The following is a 13302-nucleotide window of genomic DNA, read 5'->3' as shown; positions in this document are numbered from 1 at the left end:
AACCGTGATAGGTAGTGAGGAAGTGAAATGAGCAATTTACGCCCTTTGAAATTCTGAAGGCATTGATTGGTGTTCGGGTCCTGTACACAGCTAAGCTCCCAAAAAGTCTCACACATGGGGTATCCCCATACTTAGAAGAAGTATCAGAATGTATTTTGGGGTGTAATTCTACATATACTGTACCCATGGCATGTGTGAGAAATATATTTCAGTGTCAACTTTGTGTAAAACTATAATTTTTTTTTTGTTTTGTCGTTTTTTTCAGTCACTTGCGACAAAATAATTCAATATTCATTCATTCCATAAAGGGGTAATTTTGTGTGTGTGTGTGTGTGGGGGGGGGGGGGGTATTGGTTGTACTGCCCTGACATTTTAGCATCTCAAGAAAGGAGATAGGCAGTCATAAACTAAAAGCTGCGTGAATTCCAGTAGATGTACCATAGTTTTTAGATGCTATAACTTTTGCGCAAACCAATAAATATACTCTTTTTGAATTTTTTTTACCCGATGCATGTGGCTGAATACATTTTGGCCTAAATGTATGACAAACATTGAGTTTAACCGGTTGCCGACTGCGCACAGTATATTTACTGCGGCAGTCAGCCCCTGCCAGGCAGAGTGACGTAGGTCTACGTCGCTCGCCTGTCACTCCTTCTAGAGCCAATAGCGGGCGGGCGCGCGCCCGCTGAGGCGCGCGACCGCCTCGGCTCGTTCACGGAGGTGTGCGGGAGTGTGACTAGCGGACCCGATGTCCGCCGGTCACACTACGATCGCCGGTACAGCGGGAGAAAGACAGAGCGGCTTATGTAAACAAGCCGCCTGTCATTCTCCCCTGTGTAAAAGTGAAGATCAGACAGTTCTACTATGTAGAACTGTTGATCTTTGTTTTTACACTAGTAGACCTGTCCCTGCACAGTTAGAATCACGCCCCTAGGACACACTTAACCCCTCCCTGTCCAACACTGTTAACCCCTTCCCTGCCAGTGTCATTTTTGCAGTAACAGTGCATATATATAGCACCGATTACTGCAGTAATGTCACTGGTACCCCCAAAAGTGTCAAAAATGTCAGTCAAGGGTCCGATCTGTCCGCCGCAATGTCGCAGTACCGCAAAAAAAATCGCAGATCGCCGCCATTACTCGTTAAAAAAAAAACACACCAAAAATGACAAAAATCTTTCCCTTTGTTAGTAAACGCGATAACTTTTGCGCAAACCAATCAAAATACGCTTTTTGCGATTTTTTTTTACCAAACATAGGTAGCGTAAAACAAATTGGCCGAAAATGTTAAAAAATTTAGATTTTTACATTTTTTTGGGGGGGGGAATTTCATATAAAAAAAAGTGAAAAATATTGTTGTTTTTGCAAAAATTACGCTCTTTTTTTGTTTATAGCGCGTGATCAAAAAATCGCACAGGTGATCAAATACCACCAAAAGAAAGCTCTATTTGTGGGAAAAAAAGGACGTGAAATTCGTTTAGGTACAGCGTCGCACGACCGCACAATTATCCGTTAAAGTCACGCAGTAAAAAATCGCAAAAAACCCCCTGGTCTTTTAGCAGGAAAATCCTCCGGTGGTAAAGTGGTTAATGGATTTTTTTATAACTAAAAGTAGAAAAAATAATTATTTTAAAAAGTTCTTTTTTTTTTTTTTTTTCGTTTTGATGCTAAAAATAAAAATCCCCAGTGGTGATCAAATACCACCAAAAGAAAGCTCTATTTGTGGGAAAAAAAGGACGCAAATTTCGTGTGAGAACAGTGTTGCATGACCATGCAATTACAATTTAAAGCAGCGCAGTGCCAAATTGCAAAAAGTGCTCTGGTCAGGAAGGGGGTAAAACCTTCCAGAACTCAAGTGGCTAATGTACATATCTGGTAAAACACTACTGGTGCCAAGAAATTCACATGAACAAATCGACTTTCACATTAATTTTTTTCTATTACAGTTCAGTTTTTGCGGTCCCGGTAATTCACGTTTTTTTTTGTAATGTTATTTTACTATATAAATCATTAAAAATGAAATATTTTTGTGTTTTCCATAGCTCTTGCTCTGTCTCTCAGTATCTTTTATGTGTTTAAATGAGTTTCTATTGTTTTAAAAGTGTGTTTAAAGACCTTAAAATGCTTTTACACGTACAGTGACAGTAAAATAAACATGCCTACAATGCATTTTAATAGGGTTTTTCTATTTCGCGGAATTTCACTTTTGGGTCTGGAACGTAACCCCCGCAATGGAGGGGGGTTTACTGTAATATTAGAATGAGGGGTTTATGGACAGGTCCAATCTGATGCCAGAAAAAGTTGGCTCTATTCATCGCTCACAGAATGCAGGAAGATATAGATATATATATATATATATATATATATATATATATATATATATATCTATATCTTATCTTATCTATATATAACTCTTGTAGAAAGGTTTGTAGGAGGATCTCCACAGGGGGCTCAAAACTATGGCCCTCCAGTTGTTCAGGAACTACAATTCCCAGCACGCCTAGTCATGTCTGTGAATTTCAGAGTTTTGCAATGCCTCATGGGACATGTAGTTCCCCAAAAGCTGGAGGGCCGTAGTTTGGAGACCCCTGTGTGTTTCATGATAACTTTAAATAGTTTAATCTTTGTACTTTAGACTTCAGGCAATAAGGAACCATATCAAGGAAAGTGCTATAAATGCAGTTGAAAATTAACAAAAAGTTCTTTGCTCGGTTAGGAAAGCCACAAACCAATAAGAATATTGGGATTTCCTTCTGCAGCAGTCAGAAGAAGGACATCATTCTGGGAGGTAGACATGGATATGGAGGAGCTCAGACACATGATTAATAATTTTAGCTTTGATAGATGTAAAGGGGGCAACCAGGGCTTCAACAGAATCCTCATCCAGCTGTTCGGGTTCTTGGGACATGGAAGGTCCTCATTCATTAACACCTGTATATACGTCTGGGAAGATGGTGAATACCAGAACTGGGCAGGAGCAGGTAGTGGTGCTACATTTGCAAGAATAGAATATAAACTCACAAACAATATCACACTGGTGGATAATCGAGGACTGACAAAAATGGAAGGTTACGAAACCGGAGAGATCTACGCTCAGCTTGGTAAGTGAGAATAATCTAGAGATGCTTTCAATGTTTTTGGAACTGAGGACCGTGATTTTATTTTCTGTGATGCTTTACCATGACTGGTAGAAACAGAATTGGAATGTAATGGATTGCTTACACCTATAATAAACTCTGTTTCAAAGTATTTTCTTTTTTTTTCCCACAAAGATATTTATTGAGAGCAATAAAAGTGCTACAAACATAAAAACCACATCGTTTCTTTAGGAGAGCATGACATGCATGGACATTGTAGAGAACAAGATGTTGCTGCATCATCGAGCATAATAGCCAGAAACAAACCAGTAATTCAAACTTAGGCTATAAAGAGGTTTTTGTGCGAAATACAGTTTTTCAACAGAGAAAGAAAAATAAAATACAGGTTTGTTTCAAGGCAAAGAATTATCATCTCCATTGCTTATGTGTTTATGGGGGACTTTAGAAAAAGAGAGAAGGAGAGAGAGAAGGAAAGAAAGAGAGAGAAAGGGAAAGGAAAAAAAAGGGGGTGGGGAGGGCAAAGGGGAATGGGTATAAAGAGGGTTTAGATACCAGCGCTATGGAGTTTCAGTACTTTATTGGACTAAAAATGGTGGTGTAAGCTGCCCCCAACCTACCACTGAGGTAGTAGAATGGTGAAAAGTGCAAGTGATGTTGGGACCGGCGCTACCACATAAATATTATGTCTGTGCAATTCCATAAACTGTATAATTCATACAAAAAGTGCATATAGTGCTTAAACCAAAGTGCTGCGTGCTAAAAAACTTTCAATACATTCGCATGGGCTGTGCTCAGTGTACCATATAAAATCACATGTGTACATATAAAGTGCTGAGTGCTATTGATAACCACGTGTGTGATTGCGTGCTATAACAAAGTATGGCGCCAGTGGGTGTACCACCGATTGCACCGTTGCTTACCGCACTCTTAGGAAGGTGGCTCAGCACTCCCTGGTCACTAGAACAGAAAATAAGCCTCCATTGCGTAGTATATACTTGTTAGGGTGAAACAACGTAGCATCCACTCACATTTAGGGAGTTCACTATCAGCTTGAGGTGTTCGCCGGGTTGCTTCCGCGTTCCACCAGCTCAAACCACCATTCCCGGAAGTGATGTACTGACGTACGCAAACCACGCCCTACGCGTTTTGTCATACGACATTATCTGGAGCGTGCCATCTATCGCTACTCCCGGTCTTTTTATAGGCTGGGTCGGCGCCATCTTAGTGTACTGATTTGAGGCCGGACATGGCGGCCATCTTGGTGCACCCATACCGCAGCCTAAATAGCATAACTCATCATGTGAACTCCCTATTTGTTGCGTGTGCCGTATACATAAACATACATTTTATTTAAAACTTAGAATACGACTCCACATATTAAAAACCTTATAATATGTTATAATACATTATGTTTTGTACTACATTTTGTGCGAACCAGTGATGTGTCTGATTTGATCGGGGTGAGCCGATAATCAGTGCTGCCGATAAAAATTATAAAATATGTGAATAAATAGTTAAAGTGATAAAGTGATTAGGTGATAATGTTGACTTCTTGATATTTAATAGGGGAATGGGTATTGGCCAGATATATAATTGGCTGTGGTTGGACCCACTTCTCCTTTACATACGCTCGCCTGTAGTGAGCGGTTTTGACCTTCACCTTAGACCTTTTGATAATTCGGCACCACTATTGTTATTGATCCAATTATTAGATATCAGCATGTTACTTTGAGTGCAGTCATAAAAGGGGAACCTAAAGATAACAAAGTTTAGTTTTTGGTAACCTATAAAAGTCCACAGTAAGGTGACGTATGGCATATACAGTATTTTACCTGAGAGCTGAAAAGATGTTATGTGGTGCTGAGATTCAAATTCAAATTCTATTTTAATCTAAACACCAAAAGTTCCTATGTAATTTATTTAATTTTTCTAATTCAAATTTCCATTTGCATTAATATATTGGGTTTAGACGCAGTTATAATTCCACCTTGGGTCCCAGCGGTTGATTATGGATCATCCTGTTTGCTTGGTTTGTCCATTTTGAAATCCTGGCTCCTGGCATCCATCCATCCATCCCGTAGGTATATTGGCATAAGGCACAGTCTGACCTCCATCCTGGGGTTTTAATAGCTGGGAAGCGGCTATTAAATGGGGTGTGCACTGTCTGGGTGTGAAGAATCCTTCTTTATTCACTTTTAAGTGCGCTGTATTTTGTTAACACTTAAATGTTTATATGACCTTTTTTGCGCTGAAGCACTTATTTTTTTATTTCTTGCACATATGTTTTTAATCATATTTTTTTTTTCTCTTCCACTTGATTGCATGATTATTACAATGATCTTATGCACTTTCTAATAATAGCGCAACACAAAATTTGTTTTTAATGTTTAAACAATTCACTAATTGTTGAATGACTCACTACCTCTGCTGGAAGTCTATTCCAAGCATCATCCACTCTATTGATAAAATGTTACATTTAAGGTTAGTTATTAATTGTCTTCTTTGCTAGTTTGAGGTCATATCCTGTTGCCTTTACTTCATATCAATAATATTGTCCTTCTGAATCATTTTCCCACTCTTTATGTATTTAAAAAGTTTAAGTTTCGCCCAACTTTCCCTTTTTTCACCAAGACTGTATCTATTACGTTCTTGTAGTTTCTCTGATGTTTTATTACTCAGACAGTTCACCATTTTTGTTCCCCACCTTTGAATTCATTCTATCTTATCAATATTTTCTACAGGGTACCCCTCTAGTGATATAAAGATCTATACTGAGGAATCAGGACCTCCTTCCTCCTGCTGGTGACCCCTCTAGTGATATAAAGATCTATATAGAGGAATCAGGACCTCCTTCCTCCTGCTGGTGACCCCTCTAGTGATATAAAGATCTATATAGATGAATCAGGACCTCCTTCCCCCTGCTGGTGACCCCTCTAGTGATATAAAGATCTATATAGAGGAATCAGGACCTCCTTCCTCCTGCTGGTGACCCCTCTAGTGATATAAAGATCTATATAGAGAAATCAGGACCTCCTTCCTCCTGCTGGTGACCCCTCTAGTGATATAAAGATCTATATAGAGGAATCAGGACCTCCTTCCTCCAGCTGGTGACCCCTCTAGTGATATAAAGATCTATATAGAGGAATCAGGACCTCCTTCCTCCTGCTGGTGACCCCTCTAGTGATATAAAGATCTATATAGAGAAATCAGGACCTCCTTCCTCCTGCTGGTGATCTTTCTAGTGATATAAAGATCTATATAGACCAAGGATCCTCAAACTACAGCCCTCCAGCTGTTGCAGAACTACACTTTCCATGTGGCATTGCAAAAATCTGAACTTCACAGACATGGCATGATGGGAATTGTAGTTCCTGAACAGCTGGAGGGCCATAGTTTGAAGACCCTTGATATAGATGAATCAGGACCTCCTTCCTCCTGCTGGTGACCCCTCTAGTGATATAAAGATCTATATAGAGGAATCAGGACCTCCTTTCTACTGCTGGTGACCCCTCTAGTGATATAAAGATCAATATAGAGAAATCAGGACCTCCTTCCTCCTGCTGGTGATCTTTCTAGTGATATAAAGATCTATATAGACCAAGGATCCTCAAACTACAGCCCTCCAGCTGTTGCGGAACTACACTTTCCATGAGGCATTGCAAAACTCTGACATTCACAGACATGACTAGGCATGATGGGAATTGTAGTTCCTGAACAGCTGGAGGGCCATAGTTTGAAGACCCTTGATATAGAGGAATCAGGACCTCCTTCCTCCTGCTGGTGACCCTTCTAGTGATATAAAGATCTATATAGAGGAATCAGGACCTCCTTCCTCCTGCTGGTGACCCTTCTAGCCAACTAAACTATTAAAGTGGTGTCCCCCCCCCCCCTCCAAAAATTTAAAGTCAGCAGGTACACATACTGTAGCTGCTGACTTTTAATATTAGGACACTTACCTGTCCTGGAGTCCAGCGATGTCGGCACCGCAGTCGGCTTCACGGCCGGGTCCCTACTGCGCATGCGCGAAGTGCGCTGTGCATTCGGATTGGCTCGGCGGTGAGGGAAGGAGGAGGGGGCCGAACTTCCAGGGGACAGCGCTGTCTCCCGGAAGTGGGGAAGGGTACCTGTCAAAAACAGGTACCCGTTCCCCCCTCCCCCCCTGGAAGGTGCCAAATGTGGCCCCGGAGGGGAGGAGGAGACAGGTAAGTGGAAGTTCCACTTTTGAGTGGAACTCCGCTTTAAATAGAACAGAACCATTAGTCACTGGTCTCTGTCCTGAATAAACCCTATTTATATTCACACTCTGATATCTATCCTTCAGCCATTTGCATATCCACTCAACCAGCGAGGCCAGCTAATTGCGCTCCCCCCCCCAAAAAAAAAAAAAAATGAATGGCTTTCTGATGTTTAATTAAATAATAATCCAACACACTCTTTGATCACAGATCCCAGTGTGTATTGTGTGACAATCTGTCACAGTTATACAAGAGAGAGTGATGTTTAGAGAATGGCTCAAAGGCACCACATCTCGATTGTAAAGTACAAGAAAGGAACAGAAACCCCCCTTCATAGGAGGGCAAGGGATTTTTAACCACTTTAAGATTTTGCTGCTTAATGACCAGGCCCTATTTTTCGATTCTGCACTGCGTTACTTTAACGGACAATTGCACGGTCATGCAACCCTACGATACCCAAACAAAACTGATGTTCTTTTTTCCCAGAAATAGAGCTTTCTTTTGGTGGTATTTGATCACCTGTATGATTTTTATTTTTTGCGCTATAAACAAAAAAAGAGCGACAATTTTGAAAAAAAAAAAAAACATTTTTCACATTCTGCTATATAACATTCCCCCCCAAAAAATTTAAAAATCAAGATTTTTTAACATTTTAGGCCAATTTGTTTTCTGCTACATATTTTTGGTAAAAAAAAAAATCGCAATAAGCGTATTTTGATTGGTTTGCGCAAAAGTTAGCGCGTTTACTAACTATGGGAACGATTTATGTCATTTTTATTGTTTTTTTTACTAGTAATGGCGGCGATCTGCGATTTTTTGCGGGACTGCGACATTGCGCCGAACAGATCGGACCCCTAACTGACATTTTTGACACTTTTGGGGGTACCAGAGACATTACTACAGTAATCAGTGCTAAAACATATGCACTGTTACTGTAATAATCACACTGGCAGGGAAGGGGTTAACCCTGTTGGTGATCAAGGGGTTAAATGTAAGCCTAGGGGAGTGATTCTAGCTGTGGGGGGGCGTGGCTTGTAAAATGATTACAGAAACATGTGATCCTATATAGAAGGATCGCATGGTCTCTATGATCATTGCAGGCAGAAGGACGGTCGGCTGTGTTTACATCAGCTGTCCGTCCTTTTCTCTCAGCAGGGAGAGATTGAGAGTTTCAGACGGCCATCGGAGCCGTCTGACACACGCGCCAGCTTCCCCGCTGAAAGCGGGGCGGGATCGCGTCTCCAGTGGCGCGCGCTTGACCCCTAGCTCCTCCCGGGCAAGTGACGTACTGACACGTGACTCTGCCCGGGAGAGCCACTCTGCCGACGTATATATAAAATTTATGGTCGGCAAGTGGTTAAGGTGCCAATTAACTTAGTTCAAAACATATATTTAAAAAATATAAATTGTTATTCATCGATAAAGATTAAAATGAACAAACAAACCACATTGTTAAAAGTTCCTGTATACATTATTCAAAGTTCACATATGGTTTTATTTGCGATATTGTCACAGAGTAACAATCCCGACATGTTTGACCAATCGGTTTCTTCATGGGATATGTTAAATGCTACCTCCAGAAATAGCTGTCACAGACTATAGAGTACAAAAACTGGGACTATATCACTTTAAATGCAAATAGACGGCTATTTTAGATCAAGGTGTGGACCAGGTGGCCTTAGTCAACCGCAGGAGGAATAATTAGGATACTTGTATTTGGATCTTTTAGTAATTTTATTTAAGGATCCCTCTGATCCAGGTTGGATCCTCTCGGGGTTTTAAGACAAAAGAGGTAGCATTTAACATATCCCCTGAAGAAACCGTTTGGTGAAACATATCAGGATTGCTACTCTGCGACAATATCGCAAAGAAAAAAAAAAAACATATGTGAACTTTGAATAAGGTATTCAGGAACTTTTTAACAATGTGGTTTGTTTGCTCATTTTTATTTTTATTGATGAATAAAAATGTATACATTTTTAAATAAATGTTTTGACCCAAGTTAATTGGCACCTTAAAAAATCCCTAGCCCTCCTATGTAGGGGGGGGGGGGTGGGGGTGGGGGGGTTCTGTTCCTTTCTTGTAATCTGTCACTGTGTTTTTTTTTTTTTTATAATGGCACTTTTTTATATTTTCACTGTGTGCCATTATAAAAAATATATAAGATTACCTGGATTATGAAGTCCCTTGCCCTGTACCTTCATTAAAAATTTCTCTACAGACCTGCCTTTCTTAACCACCACTTGTGCCTAGGCATTCCTTCAATCACCACCCACTGCACCTGGGACCCCTTTCCTCATTATCTACTGTGCTTGCAGCCTCCCTTGCCTTACCACCCACTGCACCTGCAGCCCTCTTCCCTCACCACCCACCATGCTTGGGCCCCCCATCCCTCACTATTCAGCATGCCTAGGCACACCTTCCCTCACCACCTATTGTGCCTGTAGACCCCCTTTATTGCAGACATACTACAGGAGGTGATGGTAAGAGACTGCAGACATGGTACAGGAGATGGTCAGAGACTGCGGACATGGCACAGGAGATGGCCAGAGACTGCGGGCATGGTACAGGAGATGGTAAGAGACTGCAGACATGGTACAGGAGATGGTCAGAGACTGCGGACATGGCACAGGAGATGGCCAGAGACTGCGGACATGGTACAGGAGATGGTAAGAGACTGCAGACATAGTACAGGAGATGGTCAGAGACTGCGGACATGGTACAGGAGATGGCCAGAGACTGCGGACATGATACAAGAGATGGTCAGAGACTGCAGACATGGTACAGGAGATGCTCAGAGACTGCGGGCATGGTACAGGAGATGGTCAGAGACTGCAGAAATGATACAAGAGATGGTCAGAGACTGCAGAAATGATACAGGAGATGGTCAGAGACTGTGGACATAGTACAAGTGTGTCCTAGTAGTGACCAGTGTGGGAAAAAAAAGCTATGGTAGTTGTAAACAGGAGTTTACAAGAAATAATTAAGTGCCCCCTCCCCCCAAAAAAAAAAAAAAAAAAATAATAAAATGTATGAGCAGTCAGTTGCTCAAGCACAGGAGGGCAGTAAATTGTTAGCTGTCTTAAGTCTGTGAAGCTCCTAGGCTGGCCAGCTAATTCTTTCAAAGATAACATAAAAGGAAAAGGTCAAACAATACATGGCTGACACAGGACTCTGGCACACATATATCTATAGGAACATAAATATGAATTCTAATAATAATTTAACTGTCCTATGAGCAGTGTGCAGTGAGCAGTGAGCAGTGTGCAGTGAGCAGTATGCTGTGAGCAGTGTGCAGTGAGCAGTGAGCAATGTGCAGTGAGCAGTGTGCAGTGAGCAATGTGCTGTGAGCAGTGTGCAGTTAGCAGTGTGCAATGTGCAGTGAGCAGTGTGCTATGAGCAGTGTGCTATGAGCAGTGAGCAATGTGCAGTGAGCAGTGTGCTGTGAGCAGTGTGCAGTGAGCAATATGCAGTGAGCAGTGTGCAGTGAGCAATGTGCAGTGAGCAGTGAGCAATGTGCAGTGAGCTGTGTGCAGAGAACAGTGTGCTATGAGCAGTGAGCAGTGTGCTGTGAGCAATGTGCAGTGAGCAGTGTGCTGTGAGCAGTGTGCAGTGAGCAATGTGCAGTGAGCAGTATGCTGTGAGCAGTGTGCAGTGAGCAATGTGTAGTGAGCAGTGCGCTGTGAGCAGCGTGCAGTGAGCAATGTGCAGTGAGCAGTGTGCAGTGAGCAGTATGCTGTGAGCAATGTGCAGTGAGCAGTGTGCTGTGAGCAATGTGCAGTGAGCAGTGTGCTGTGAGCAGTGTGCAATGTGCAGTGAGCAGTGAGCAGTGTGCAGTGTTCAGTGAGCAATGTGCAGTGAGCAGTGTGCTGTGAGCAGTGAACAGTGTGCAGTGAACAGTGTGCTATGAGCAATGTGCAGTGAGCAGTGTGCTGTGAGCAGTGTGCAGTGAGCAATGTGCAGTGAGCAATGTGCTGTGAGCAGTGTGCAGTTAGCAGTGTGCAATGAGCAGTGAGTAGTGTGCTATTAGCAGTGTGCAGTGAGCAGTGAGCATTGTGCAGTGAGCAGTGTGCTATGAGCAGTGTGCAGTGAGCAATGTGCAGTGAGCAGTGTGCAGTGAGCAATGTGCTGTGAGCAGTGTGCAGTTAGCAGTGTGCAATGTGCAGTGAGCAGTGTGCTATGAGCAGTGAGCAATGTGCAGTGAGCAGGATGCTGTGAGCAGTGTGCAGTGAGCAGTGTGCAGTGAGCAATGTGCAGTGAGCAGTATGCTGTGAGCAGTGAACAATGTGCAGTGAGCAATGTGCAGTGAGCAGTGTGCAGAGAACAGTGTGCTATGAGCAGTGAGCAATGTGCAGTGAGCAGTGTGCTGTGAGCAATGTGCAGTGAGCAGTGTGCTGTGAGCAGTGTGCAGTGAGCAGTATGCTGTGAGCAGTGTGCAGTGCGCTGTGAGCAGCGTGCAGTGAGCAATGTGCAGTGTGCAGTGAGCAATGTGCAGTGAACAGTGTGCTGTGAGCAGTGTGCAGTGAGCAGTGTGCTGTGAGCAGTGTGCAGTGAGCAATGTGCAGTGAGCAGTATGCTGTGAGCAGTGTGCAGTGAGCAATGGGCAGTGAGCAGTGTGCTGTGAGCAGTGTGCAGTGAGCAATGTGCAGTGAGCAGTTTGCTGTGAGCAGTGTGCAGTGAGCAATGTGCAGTGAGCAATGTGCAGTGAGCAGTTTGCTGTGAGCAGTGTGCAGTGAGCAATGTGCAGTGAGCAGTATGCTGTGAGCAGTGTGCAGAGAGCAGCGTGCAGTGAGCAATGTGCAGTGAGCAGTGTGCAGCGAGCAGTGTGATGTGAGCAGTGTGCAGTGAGCAGTGTGCAGTGAGCAGTGTGCAGTGAGCAGTGTGCTGTGAGCAGTGTGCAGTGAGCAGTATGCTGTGAGCAGTGTGCAGTGAGCAATGTGCAGTGAGCAGTGTGATATGAGCAGTGTGATGTGAGCAGTGTGCAGTGTGCAGTGAGCAGTGTGCTGTGAGCAGTGAGCAGTGTGCAGTGAGCAGTGTGCTGTGAGCAGTGTGCTGTGAGCAGTGAGCAGTGTGCAGTGAGCAGTGTGCTATGAGCAGTGAGCAGTGTTCTGTGAGCAATGTGCAGTGAGCAGTGTTCTGTGAGCAATGTGCAGTGAACAGTGTGCAGTGAGCAAGTTGCAGTGAGCAGTGAACAGTGGGCTGTGAGCAGTTGGTGTGTCTGTGACGCTGGCTTTCTTCCACAAACCGATGTAGCCCTTCGTCGGTTGCGCATGTGGTGCTGGGGGGCGAGTGTGCACTGCCTTGAGGTGCGCTACCGCCCCCACTAGGAAGCTAGGAAGCTGATCCATGGGGCCAAGGGCAGCAATTGGCGCCTGGTACCCGCAATCGCTCCCCGTTGAGAGAGAAGAACGGTCAGCTGTTGTAAACACAGCAGACCATTGTTCTCCCTGAAATGATCACAGAGTGCCTGTGATCCTTCTATATAGGAACACCGGTCTCTATTGCCTCGTTTCCACTGAGCGGATCGGTTCGGGTCGGTTCGGTACGGTACGCTAATTTGAGTGTTTCTATTGTGAAAGTGGCCCATAGAACCGAACCAAACCGCACCATTCCTGGTCCTGCTTCAGATGTAGGGCCATAGGAAATGGAACGGTACGGTTAGGGCGGAGCTACTGGCGTCACACGATAGATTCCACTGATTGGCGGACAGGAAAACTTCAATGCTCACATCAAATGAAAGAGCAAAACAAACACCTCATTTGGTGTAAACCCCGCATGGTCCCTGGTGGCCCGACTTGCAGTGGAAACGCTCAACTGAATAGACCGGACCATTCTAACCCTTCCAAACTGTACCGACCTGAACCATTCCGCTCAGTGGAAACGAGGCATATGATCATTTCACAAGCCCATCCCCCAACAACTAGTAAACACTCCCCTATGCTCACACTTAACCCCTTTGATCACCCCTGG

At 43.6% G+C, this 13302-nt stretch overlaps 1 pseudogene across 1 annotated transcript in view; it reads left to right on the top strand.

The window, feature by feature from the left end:
- Positions 1–2793: 2793 nt before the first annotated feature.
- LOC309558397 overlaps positions 2794–13302 on the top strand; it is a 53465-nt pseudogene continuing 42956 nt past the window's right edge. Inside the window, exon 1 of the transcript in view lies at positions 2794–3100. The product of the transcript in view is annotated as an uncharacterized misc_RNA (transcript). The remainder of the gene's footprint in view (positions 3101–13302) is intronic.

The sequence above is a fragment of the Pelophylax lessonae genome (genome assembly GCF_965119305.1).
Source record: "Pelophylax lessonae genome assembly, chromosome: 6".
Classification (NCBI taxonomy): Eukaryota; Metazoa; Chordata; class Amphibia; order Anura; family Ranidae; genus Pelophylax; species Pelophylax lessonae.
Note: the sequence above shows the minus strand (reverse complement) of the source record. Positions and strands in the feature narration are given on the sequence as shown.